This window comes from Diceros bicornis, unplaced genomic scaffold, assembly GCF_020826845.1.
Source record: "Diceros bicornis minor isolate mBicDic1 unplaced genomic scaffold, mDicBic1.mat.cur scaffold_55_ctg1, whole genome shotgun sequence".
Lineage (NCBI taxonomy): Eukaryota > Metazoa > Chordata > Mammalia > Perissodactyla > Rhinocerotidae > Diceros > Diceros bicornis.
Genome location: NW_026691429.1, coordinates 1,969,988 through 1,983,836, shown reverse-complemented (window position 1 = coordinate 1,983,836; position 13,849 = coordinate 1,969,988). Strand labels below are relative to the sequence as shown.

The window sequence follows — 13,849 nt, the reverse complement described above, 5'->3', positions numbered from 1 at the left end:
TCTACTTCTTCTATGCCATTGAAATAATTATTGCCCACTTAACCAGTGACATTTTTATCAATAATCCCAATGGGAATTTCTCAGTTTTGAATGACTGGACTTTTGAGCTGGTTTTGACAAAAAATTGATTGCTGTCGTCTTATTGATACTCTTTCCTTCCTTGGCTTTTGTGTTGGAGGAGGATGGAATGGAAAAGGAAAAGAAAGCTTTCAAGACAAAAACAACAACATATATAAAGACTCCAGGGCACAAGGGAAGTGAATCAAAGAATTAAAGGATAGCTATTGTGATTGGAATATAGATAGCAGGGGTGAGCATAGCAGAAGGTGAGCTGGAAAGGTAGGTAGAAACTAGGTAATGCAGACCATTTTTAAGACTTTAGATTTTACCCTAAGCAGAAAGGATGAAAACTGAGGAAGGACGTGATATAAATAGTTCACTAAAGACCACCCTGGCTACAGTCAGGAGAAAACATTGGTAGGTTGGATAGTGTGGACAGGCCACGTAGGAGGCTACTGTAATAGTTCAAGTAAAGACGATGATGGTTGAAAATAGGCCGGGGGTGATGGAGATGAAGAGAAATAGCTGGAGGCCACTTTATTCTGGTTTTGATCTGACTTTTCTGGCCACTTCTTTTTTTCCATGTGATCCTAATTTACCATCCCTAAAATATCGATGTCACCCAAGATTAACTTTTTTCTACCTTTGAACCTTCTTCATTTCATTATTCACCATTGTATCTAAGTTAGACATATATATTAGTATCACTTGTATAGCTTTCAAAATAAAAATATGTCCAGAACTTATTTCTTCTAGCATTTGGCATACGCGATGGCCATGAGAATGGGCCTCTCAGATCTCTGCCTGCAGGCAGTGTAACTGCGTCAGTTCACTCAGGGCCCCAGCAGCGCTCTGAAACCATCACAGTTTTATTGAGGCCATGCTGGAGGCCAGGCATTTCCCTAATTAATGAATTTCTTCTACATTTAACCCTATCTCGGTGTCTGTTTCCTGGATGACTCAAACTAAGCTCAGCTGTACCAAGAGTAAACCAAGATAAAGGCAGTAAGATCAAAATTTGGGTTGGTTACCCTGCTACCTGGCAGTTGAATAGGATGTCATCTGGTTAGTAGAGTGGGCACGGATTGTCCTTGACACAAGGTGGCAGCACAAATGTTAAAATTTCAACTGTAGAAACCTGGGGAAATGTCCCGGTGGAGGAGAATGCTATGCCATGTGCAATGATAGGCATTTGAAAAATGATCCTAGTCATTGCCAAGTTGTTTTGACACACTGCAGAAGGATAATGAGAGACTAAGGGATGTTAACAAGCCGTTAAGGGTTAAATGTGAAAGCACTATGTCCTCTCTAATAACCCACAGGATGTCCTTATCTCAAATAGAAGAAGGGCAGACAGACATAGCTGAGCGGTAAGCTAAAGACTTAATTGTTAGTCTTAGAGTCCCAGAGATGTAGGAATGCTCAGCCAAGGCAGGTGTGTTATGTAAAAGTCAGCTTCCTGGTAGGAAAACCTAAGGCCCTTAAACATCCCGAATGGATGCCCCTGAGGATGTTGACTCTGCAACCCCTGAGACCTACAGATTTACACAAGTGGTCCACACTTCCCTAATAAGAGCTATCACTTCTGCCTTGCTAGAACATGCTGCAGAGGCCTCTCCCTCACAAAGCATTATGTGCTCCTCTCAGGAACTTCCTATTTGATCTACCAGGCTGATAACTACCAGAGGTAAAACCCAGCAGAACCGGATGGGATACATAATGGATCAGATAAGAGAGGAAAGAGATGATATACCTAAAGAGTTGCAAGAATTAGTCAGCATTTGCCAGCAGGAGCTAAGGGAGAACTCCTAGCACAGGGTTTTGAAGGTATTTGATCAAGTGAAGGAAGACTATAAGACTGGAAAAGCAATAATTCAGTGATATGGGGGCATTTTCTTGGGACACAGGATTTAGCACCTTAGCAATGGCTCCAGGCCAATTCACTGCTGGGATGACTCTTAGAGGGCTGGAAAAAATGACAGCCACTGTCAACAAAGCGGAAATGCCTGATTTGTCCTAGCAGAAAATAGAGAAAGGAATAGAGACACTGGGAGAAGTGGAATAATATGTGAGGGCAGAAGAACTACCAGAGGATTATGTTCCATGGGAGGGCCCAGAGTCCACACTGTTCACCAAGGCCATCAGGAATGTGCTGGTGAGAGGGGCGCCCGCACCACTGAAAAGTTCAGTGGCAGCTCTCCTCGCAGACCAGGTATGGTGGCAGGAAAGACCTTCACGGAACTGGGCTAGTTTTATCTGAGGAGATGATGGGATCCTGAAGTAATTGAGATCAGGTGGTGTGATGCTCAACTGCTGGACCCACAAGGCTACAATTACTACGAGGACCAGCAAGGTCAGAGGGGTAGCCAAGGCCACTGGACCTGCAAGGAGTTGAGACAGTTAATAGAGAATGGTTGAGGGCCAGCCCCGTGGCTTAGCGGTTAAGTGCGCACGCTCTGCTGCTGGTGGCCCGGGTTCGGATCCGAGCGCGCACCGACGCACCTCTTCTCCAGCCATGCTGAGGCCACGTCCCACATGCAGCAACTAGAAGGATGTGCAGCTATGACATACAAACTATCTACTGGGGCATTGGGGTGGGGGGGAAATAGAGAATGGTGAACCAAAAAGCAAAATAGACAGCCAGCCAACCAAGGTGTTGTTAACGTCTCTAATGTTAGGGAGAGGGGAGCAAGAATGGAGGAACAGCACATCACATTGAAGGTGATTGCTCCAATAAAAATTTACAATCTTTTGCTCATTTTCCAGACCTGAGCTGATTTTCAGGATCAGAATTGGAACCCATTGGCTGAAAAGATGGCCAGGCCCCTAGGAAGAAGACCCTGCATTATATACTGGTGATGATTTTCCCAGGCCTTTCCCCAAAGGGACATATAGCCATTTACTTGGGTGAATGAACACTGGGAAAAGAATAAACATTTGTTGATGATTTAAGAGAAGAAAGCAAGCTGGCAAGAAGGCCAGAAGAGTTAGGGAAGGTTTTAAGAAGAAAATAGGCTGAATCAATAGGATTAATTCCCATCTACTACTTATCATTTTAAAAAGCTGTGAATCAAGTTATAGAAAGTATATTCTATGACCACAGTGAAATTCAATTTGAATTCAATAACAGAAAGATATCTGGAAATCCCCAAATACTTGGAAACTAAATAGCACAGTTCTCAATATCTCACAGTTCTGAATACATCAAAAGAGAAATAACAAAATATTGTGAAATAATTAAAATAGAACATATCAAAATTTATAAGATACAGCTATTGCCTGTATAAAATACTCTCTGCCTCAGTCTGTAATAATTTTAATTAGTTTACTTTTATTCGGTTTAGTATCTAGAATATAAACTCTGAGAGCAACAATTTCCTCTTTTTCTACACTGTATCCCCAGTTCCTAGCATAATGCTCAGTCCCAATTAAAGAAATATATATGTAGATGAACTCCACCACTCAGAAGCAACCACTACAAAAATTTAAGTGCATATGCTTCCAGAATTTTCTAGGTATGTATAAAAATATTCATATTATTTTTTACAATAATGGAATAATATTATCCACATCCATTGTAGACATTTCCCCAATTAACAATATATTGAGAAGCAATTTAAGTGTGAATAAATAAAGATATACATCACTTTTTAGTGGTTGTATAATATTGTATTATATATATTTATCATATCATAAATTCTGGTTATTATTCAATCTCTAGCCATGGACATTTAGCCTTCTGGTTTTTTATACTAAAAAAATAATGCAATAACACACACACACACATCATACTTATCTGACTATTTTTTTAAGGAAAAATTTCTACAGTTACAATGGCTCACTTAAAAGGTATACAGATGTAAATGTTTGATACAAAATGACAAATTCTAGAAATAATAATGTACAAATTTCACAACATATTAACCTAGATATTTTTTTTTAAAAGCGATTATCTTGATCTTGGAGTCAAGTGTACATCGATAATTCTATTTGCCCCTTTCACTCAAGTAATGGTTAAAATGACAATTTTTCTTTGCAGCTTCCTAGTAGTCCATTAATAAATATTGCTAACAATTGTGCATTTTAAGATTTTTTAAACAAGCTGTTTTTGTTGTTATTTACAAACTGTTGATGAATGAAACCACAGTACCAATAAGGCTAATTGTTGAGCAGAATGAACTTGATCAAGCACTTATTTTGCAAATGCCTTAAAATTCGAGCAGACTACTTGATGTAAAAAATATTTACTCGAGGATGAAGCTATTCTTTCTCTTCTCCTACAGATCTTTTGTAGCTACTTTGGAAAGTAAGTGCTCTAGGAACCAAATTCCAAGTTTAATACACTGTTATTCCAAAATAGTATTCATTTTAGCCTCAATTTCTCCATTGACAAGATACAGATTATTATCACTTGTTAGCACTTGTATAATAGCTGCCTGGCAGAAAAATGATGGGATGTATGTCAGATAACTACTAGATTCCCCCACATTAGTTCCAGGCACTTTACACTACTATAATTCTTGTAATCTCACCAGGAGATAAGTAGGAATATTATGAATGAAGGAACTGGAGCAACAAAAATTTAATAGTCAGGGGGCCAGCCTGGTGGTGAGTTAAGTTCCCGCATTCCGCTTCAGCAGCCCCGGGGTTCATGGGTTCAGATCCCAAGTGCGGACCTACTCACCACTTACCAAGCCAGGCTGTGGCGGCATCCCACATATAAAAGGGAAGAAGATGGGCACAGATGTTAGCTCAGGGCCAATCTTCCTCAGCAAAAATAGGAGGCTTGGCAACAGATGTTAGCTCAGGGCTGATCTTCCTCAGCAAAACAAAACAAAACAAACAAACAAACAAAATTTAATACTCAGTAGTCAAATAGGCAGAAAAAACCCGATCATAACTTAGATTTTCCCACATCACATTTCAGCTGTCAAATAACTGGCCCCTGAACAGGAAAATGCAGTGGATCATGTTCGTAACTAGTAAGTGATTCTTTGAATGTGACAGGATTTAAATAGCACTCGATAACTCAGATTTGGAGAATAGATGGCACCAGTCCTACATTCCAAAGGGAGGTTAAAGCAGGATCAAATCCTAAGCAGGATTTGGATATGCAAATAAGGCACCTGAGAAACTGTTTTGCTCCCCCATCCCAGGATCATGTGGGGTCACACAGACCCCTTAGCCAATCTGTCACCTCCAGCCAAAAAAAAAAATGAGATTGAAGAGAAAAGGGAAGGCAAAGATTAGAAGAGATTAGGAGGAGGAAGGAGGTTGCTGTGGCCCACTATGCATGCACTAACACCACCCTGAAGCCTGTGGAGAGGGGCATTGATGGCGTAGTCAGAAAGCTTGAGATATTTGCTCTGGAATTTGGAGATCACACCTGCCTGATATCAGACTCACGCCTGATAAATCTGCCTGGCCTGGTGGCTGACCATGGCTGGCCTATCTCTCTGAAGACTGAATCAAGAGAGATTGTTCCATTGTAGTCGATGTGTACCTGACACAAGAGACAATTGGCCTGGGTGTTGTCCTGCTCAAGAAGATTGCTTTCCTACATGAGATAATCCAGCAGGGAGTAAACCCTCTAAATTCGTAAGAATTAAAGGAGGAGCTATACACAGTCAGCCAGAAAATGTATTCCTCAGCATCAGGGAAAGGTAGGTGCAGTATCTCCAATGATGGAGGAGGGAAGGTGCAGTGCTCTCCAAAGGGCACACAGAACACTTTTGCCAGTAAAAGTTGACTTTACACATCTGCCATGGCCAGAGGAAACCAACACAAATCAGTGCCAGACAAGTAGTGTCCATAAATATATCTGCCTTCCCCACACCTCTTTCAACTCTAGAAAAAGAGTGAGAGGCAACCTCAAGAGTGGGGAAGGAGGAGAAGCACTCTGTGGAGAAATAAAGACGCTAACTAGGCCCCTCTTTCCACAGCTGGTGGCCAATCTAAAGAAGGGGAGAATCTTTAACTTCAATGAACTTAAAAATTCTATTTCATGCAAATAAATATTTGAATGACCTGAGATTGTCCGCAGGACCAAAAAGTAACCTGAAAAGTTATGAAACCAGCTTTAAGTTTATCCATGGAGCAAGAGGAGAATTGGCCCCACAGAAAAAGTAGTATAGAATAATGGGAGATGAAAATTAAGCTGCCTCGTGATTGCACACTCCCTCTGTGTCCCACTATTTCAATATAATGATTCTACACTAAACCAAAAGAAAAGTGTTATTTTTATTAGGCAAAATATAATAGCATCTGTAGACTACAATGCATCAAGTATGACAGTCACAGTCTGTCAAATAACAATTGGATATCCACAATAGGAAAAAGGCAAGTTCTTGTTATGGATCTTCAATTAAAGAGGCATTGTTAAGTAACAGACTTCAGCTTTATAATATGCATATCAATCAGTCTAAAGGTATTGATTAAGCTCCATCTATGTGTCCATTTCTCTTTCCCTCTCCCTCAAAGGAGTAAAGATTCTGATTAAAGAAGCATTAAAACACTTAAAAGGTGTGGTTAAATTAAATTAAAAGTTCAATACAGATTTTGAAATTAAAAAAAAAAAGAATATTAGAAGAGGTTAAGAAAGCTTACTTTATGAAAAGTTGAGTTTTAAAAATGTGTGTTTTATTACTCACATAAGCTTGGGTTTGTTTGAATTTGACATGTGCTTATTCCTGAAAATAAATAGGATATTTGAGGGGCCAGCCCCGTGGCTTAGCAGTTAAGTGCACACACTCCGCTGCTGGCCGGGTTCGGATCCTGGGCGCACACCGACGCACCGCTTCTCCGGCCATGCTGAGGCCGCGTCCCACATACAGCAACTAGAAGGATGTGCAGCTGTGACATACAACTATCTACTGGGGCTTTGGGGGGGGAATAAATAAATAAAATTATTTTTTTAAAAAATAGGATATTTGATACTAGAAAATCCTGAAAAAGAGCTAGAAGTAAAGATACTATATCTAATTTATTCAAATCAGCAGGTGGCCCAAATCTATTTACACATCATAAATATTTCAATTATAGAAACAAAAGAAAACAGCAACACAAAAACCAAAGAAATCAACACCACAGAAACTGCTAACAGCATATGATGCTTTTAACCTCTTTAATATAAACATATTTTTCATATATTTTTATTTCTAAATATCTTTAGCAACCATGCATTTTTTTCTTACCTCAGGGTTCACTAACACACGATAAGAAATGGACTTTTTAAACAATTTACTTAAATGCATTTTTATAAAAATAATTTTAACAAAAACTAATTTATTAAATTTAATAATTAACAAATTAGTTAATTAATAAGTCATTAAATAATTAAATTATCAACTGCAATAAACCTTACAATCATATTTTATTGCTAAATTAGTTTTATCTCCAAAAACAAGTAAAAAATGTTAAAAGAGAAACTTAAAAAACAACAAAAATTATACAGGTATACTGTCTGATTCTTTTTGAAATTAGGAGAATATTGAAAAAGAAGGGAAGGAAAAAAGAAGGAGGGGGATAGAGCAAAAGAGGAGAAGTTGAGACAAACCTTAAATAAACAAATAAGCTAATAATATATCAAGTGGTAAATAAACTAAAAATATACGAAATGGTTGCAGTTTCAGTAAGAGCAGGTAACATTTTGATTTACAGAGTCCCATTAAAATTGGATCAATGAAACTCACTAACTAGATTTTATTGACACTATAGGGGGAAAAATCTGTCTATGTCCTGGGGTTCCAAAATGGAAGAATAAATCCAGGAGCTACTAGAGGCCATCCTGCCCACAGAAGATGAGAGCCGGGCTGAGAATAAACACAAAAGAAAGCAGAGCTGCAAGATGGAGAGAAAAATTCCTGTCAACATCTTTGACCCCTTGGATACAACAGGGTCTATGGAACATAGCCCTGCGACTTTCATTTAGGGGAACCAATAAAGCCCCTTTTTTTGTCTAAGCCAAATTGAGTTTTTTTTAATAACACTTGCAAATGAAAGTGTCCTGATTAATGCAATTCAAAAGTGAAATTTATTATACACAAGTAGTTAGAAAGTTGAAACTGATTAGCTGAGTGTTGGTGTGGTAGTGGTTCCAAAGACGTTCATGTCCTAATTCCTGGAACTTGTGAATATGCCACCCTACGTGGTAAAAGGAACTTTGTGGGTGTGATTAAATTAAGAATTTTGAGATGAGGCGATTATCTGGGTAGGCCAACAAGGGTCCTAATAAGAGTGAAGCAGGAGGAGTCAGAGCAGAAAGAGAGCAAGCCAGACGCAGAGACTGGAAGAGGGAAGCAGAGATTAGAGGCATGAGCTTTGAAGACGGAGGAATGGGCCACGAGCCAAAGAATACACGTGGCCTCTAGAAAAGGGAAACAGATTCTCCCCCCACAGCCTCCAGAAGGAATCAGCCCTGCCGACATCTTGACTTAGCCCAGTGATTTGTACTTCTGGATTCCATAACTGTAAGAGAATACATTTGCGTTATTTAAACCACCAAGTTTCTGGTAATTTGTTATAGCAGCCATTAGAAAATAATAGTAGTTGGGGCTGGCCCAGTGGTGTAGTGGTTAAGTTTGTACGCTCCGCTTCAACAGCCCAGGGTTCACAGGTTCGAATCCCAGGGGCGGACCTATGCACAGCTTATCAAGCCATGTTGTGGTGGCATCCCATATAAAGTAGAGGAAGATGGGCACAGATGTTAGCCCAGGGCCAATCTTCCTCAGCAAAAAGAAGAGTATTGGCAACAGATGTTAGCTCAGGACTAATCTTCCTCACCACAAAAAAAAAAAATGAAAATAATAGTTGGACATTTCATGGAAGCATTTTGTGTGTTATTCCAATATCCTCTACATGATTAAGAGAATTATCCTTCTAACAAAGCTAAAATTAGATTTGGGGTATGCTGAATTGAGAAACAAAATATTGGTTTGTACTTAAATATTTTCTCTACTCTGACTACTGAAAGATCCCAGGAACAGTGATACCCCAATAACAATGAGCACATCTAGCAATCAAATCTTGGTTTCTAAAACCATTCTCCATTAAAAGAAGCAGCACCCATTAGAGAAATGTCTGATTCTGGGGCTGGAGTTGGGAAAGTACAAGATGAGTCTGGAACATCTTTTTGAGCCAGAAAGTAATAAAGTACTCAGTGAATGAAAAGGACACGTCAAACTGACACAGAAGCCAATATAAAGGAACTTCCACTGACCAAATCAAGAACAGTGCGAGCATCAAAATAAATAATAACAAATTACAGCCCATTTTATAAAATAGGAGTTTGTGAATCCATATAAATAAAAATAAATAAATAAATAGGGAGAAGAGAATCTTATACTATAATGGAAACTAGTAAATATAGAAGGAATGCTTAAATCAGAAAAATCAAATATTTAGCAACCATTATCATAATAATACCATTAATTCAGCCAAAATATATCAATGGATACTAAAATTAATGGGTGAAAGTTTGACAAAGAATAAGATATTTACATATTAAAAGAACCAGAGAAATTGCAAAAAGAAAAAGATAATTATGGCATTAAGCTAGTCCTGAAGTCTAATCTACCCTCTGCATAGAAACTCTCCCCAAATACTTATTAATTATAAAGAGAATCAAGTAACTTTTGAATGGACAAACCTTATAGAGACCACCTCAATCAAAGATTCAAACTGAATATCACCAATGATGGAACAAATTAAAATCATAGACCACCTGATAGGATGCAATAAAAAGAACACACCATCGCTTCTGTGTTTCTGTGATATTCCTGCCACATAACATAATCTGAATCTAAGGAAACATCAGACCTACCCAAATTGAGGAGTATTCTACCAAATAATTGGCCTGTAAAGGTCATGAAAGTCAAGGATGACTGAGATTCAAGATTGAAGGAGATTAAAAAGAAATGACAATTAAATGCAACATGTGGTCCTTGACTGGATCTTTTTGCTATAAAGCATATTATTGGGACAACTGCCAAAACATGAGGGGGTAGGCAACCATCTAGAAGTAATGTAGCAATGTTAATTTCCTGATTTTGATGATTATATGGTATTTAGGTGGGAGCATGTCCTTGCTTTTGCAATTACACATTAAGTATTGGAGCGTAATGGGCATTATGTCAGTAACTTGCTTTCAAATGGTTCAGAGAAAAAAAGTTCATTGTACTATTCTTGCAAATTTTCTACAAGTTTAAAATTATTTTAACATAAAAACACTCAAAACTGTGATTAAATTTTTTGAAAAAATAAACCCAGAAACTACAGTTAGATTTGTGTAGCTCTGATGCCAAAGTCAGCACCATGGACAGACAAGGTTAATTATGTTGTCTTGATTATGCCTGGTTCTTAATAACCAAATCCCAAAAAAGATGTGTATAAGTTAAAAGACCACTTGATGGAATTTGAAGATGCACTAGCCACAACTGTTTCCTCGTTTCAACATCTGTTACTGACACTGATGCATTTCTAATCTCCTCCTCTAGAGAACATAACCTGTGTAGTAGACACCATGGTTGTCTACACGGTATCTATTCCTCCTTCCTCTTTTCTAACACAATCCCACTCTTGCTTAGGCATCTACTCCTCGCACCATCACCAATGTTTTTAAATTTATTTATTTATTTATTTATTGTGTTTGTGTGTGTCTGAGGAAGGACGGCCCTGAGCTAACATCCATGCCAATCCTCCTCTTTTGCTGAGGAAGACCAGCCCTGAGCTAACATCTGTGCCCATCTTCCTCCTCTTTATATGGGATGCCGCCACAGCATGGCCTGACAAGCGGTGTGTCCGTGCTCGCCAGGGATCTGAATCCAGGCCGCCAGCAGCAGAGTGTGCGCACCTAACCACCAAGCCACAGGGCTGGCCCCAATTACCAATGTTTTTAAAAGAAATTTGATGGACCCCGGCACCAGAGTTGGGCCTTATTTATCTAAAAGTAATCCCATTCCCCATGCTAGAGATTGGTTCAGCTAATCCAATTAGTTTGTGGTAGTCCCCTAGCCTCAAAAATTGGTTCAGGAATTAGCTTGTAACCTAATAAGGACCAATGAGTCATGAAGGAGGGTTTTCTGGATGTTTCTGATAAGAAGCTTCTTAGCTTTTAGAAGCAAAATAGAATACTTGCATCTTCTCCATTATATGGAGCCTAGAACCTCTAAAAGGCATTTTACCACCAAGAGGCAAATCAGCCTAAGGAAATCCCATCACTCTAGAAGGAACAAAACCAAGGAAACTGCAAAGAAAAGGAGTTGTACTCATGGTGTTAAGCCAGCCCTGAAACCCATCCTGCCTTTCTATGTTACTTTGTGAGCCAATTTAAACTAGTGGGATTGAACTGAATTTTCTGTTACATACTTCCAAAGTATGCTGATACGATCTGTATTTTCAGGTTTGAAAAGGTGGCACACACAGGCCAATCTTTCCAGGTAATTTCTTATTTTATTCTCCTCTAAAGCCTAATATGAGAATAGTGGGAAGAAGAAGAGAAGGAAAAGAAGGTAAATAGTCTATTAGTTGAAAAGAAATTTGGAGTTAGAAAGGTATTTGCATATACATGTAAAATAGGGAAAAGTATTTTATTTATTTAACAAACATGCATATGGCACTTATGTGTCTGGCACTGTTTAGATGTTTTATAATGTTAACTCACTTAATTCCTATAAAAATTTATGAGAAATTGTTATTACTATCATCCCCATTTTTTTTTTTTTTGTGAGGAAGATCAGCCCTGAGCTAACATCCATGCTAATCCTCCTCTTTTTGCTGAGGAAGACCAGCTCTCAGCTAACATCTATTGCCAATCCTCCTCATTTTTTTCCCCAAAGCCCCAGTAGATAGTTGGATGTCATAGTTGCACATATCATCCCCATTTTTAATTGGAGAAATTGAGGCACGTGGATGTTAAGTAACTGGCCTAAGGTCACAGCTAGCAAGAGGCAGAGCCAGGATTCAAATCACTATGTTATATTAATCCCAGACAGAGAAAAGATCATCTAATGAGGACACTTCAGTATTACGTATGTACAAAAGGATACGGCATGTGGTCAATTCACATGCAAACCTAGGATTTGCATCAGAGAAAATCAACATTTCTCATATATCAGAAAACATAAATGGAACTATTAGTCATTTACCTAAAAAAAGATAATTACTGTATGTCTATGTTTATCTAAAACCAATACATGAATAGATAGTAGCACAAACTCAGTAATTATGAAGTAGGGTCTATTATAGTAGAAAAGCCTGTTAAAAATAGAAAAAGAAAAATTCCTCTTGTTAAAAATAGAGGGTGTTTGGAAGATATAGTGGAAAATGTGAATAATTTTAATTGTCAACTGGGAAACAGTACCAGACACAATTTTCTTTTTTGTCCAATACAATCAAGACTTTGCTTATTCAAGTCTGCCTAATTGACACCTGAACTTCATTTCCCATAACCTTTACCTAATTAGTCTAGTCTATGGTTTCCAGAGAAGGTAGGTCTAACAAATCTTCTCCAGGCTCAGGAGGGAAAGAAAAGCAGCAGGAAGACCTCTCAGCTATGCTAAAGAAAGTCCTGTGTTGTGCCACGGTTTGTATATGACTTAGGGGGGCTGCCTGTCTCCCCTTGAACAAATCCTCTTTGAATATTTCCCTTTCAAAGCTGTCCATCATGGTTGAAGTGAGTGTAGAGAAGAGGCCTAATGATAGAACAAAGAGAAGAAGAGTAAGATGGGAACTCTCTTCCACCCACCATGACTGAAGTGCTCAATGATGCCTTTAAGTGTTTAAATGCTGCACTGTCTAAATTTTAAATCGACAAACATAATATCAAGCATACAGTAAGGTTAACAGCATAATTTAAAATGTCTCTACTTGCTACAAGGAAATTGATCAGAAACAAGCCAGCAGTAAAACTTCACGGGACAGTTTTTAAGCTGCCTGCTCCATTCCAATCAGTCCCCAAAGCCCAGCTACATTCTAAGAAGGCGATCAACATTACTGGTAAACTGTTTTGTTGCTGTTGTAGTTAGCATCTTGATTCTATCTATATCAAATGTGTGTTAACTTTACTTTTTATGTTTTTTCCATTTCTGAATGTCAGAAAACATGTCTTTACATTGATATTCCCCACAGTATGTAGAATATAGCAGCTATTAAACAAATGCATTTGAATAAATGAATTACAAAGACCACGCAGCAGGAGTCGTGAGCAGCGGTCATAATTCATCGCCCTTAACCTGTCTTGCTCCTCTTCTGCGGCACCGCCTGTGGAAAGCAAATGAATGGTTGGTTCTGCTCATTCATAAGCTCAAGTTCATTTTCCTGCCACATTTCAGAAATCGCCTGGTTTCACTGATTGCACGATACGTGAGGCCCTGCTCTGGGGGTTCCTTCAGCCCAGAACGCTCTCTCTTCTCACAGTCTTACCCATTTTTTAAAGTGTATCTCTAAGTGTTCCCTTCCTGACATAGAAGGAACATTAGCTAAATTTAGAAGGACTGAATTTTAGTCCCAACTCTTACTCTGACTTGCTGTGTAATGTTCGACAAGTTATTTAACTTTGTTCAGTATCAGTTTGTTTTTTCAAGTCGAAGGTTGAACTGCAAGGAAAGTTACAAAATGACACCCAATAGGGTTGTATATATGTTTCCTTTGACCACTCTAGTGTGGTGTGTGTGTGTGTTTTAAATTTTAAATGACTTACCAACATTTTAAAGTTGAGTAGAATTTTTTGAGCAGAATCTCAAAAAATACAGAGAAGACATTTTTCTAATTTTATTGCACTTATAAAATAATT

At 38.4% G+C, this 13,849-nt stretch overlaps 1 long non-coding RNA gene across 1 annotated transcript in view; it reads left to right on the top strand.

The window, feature by feature from the left end:
* Positions 1-12,584, top strand: part of LOC131403177 (uncharacterized) — a 33,880-nt gene extending 21,296 nt beyond the window's left edge. Inside the window, exons 4-5 of the long non-coding RNA XR_009219263.1 lie at positions 11,459-11,495; positions 12,570-12,584. This is a non-coding gene — a long non-coding RNA (uncharacterized LOC131403177). The remainder of the gene's footprint in view (positions 1-11,458; positions 11,496-12,569) is intronic.
* Positions 12,585-13,849: the final 1,265 nt, after the last annotated feature.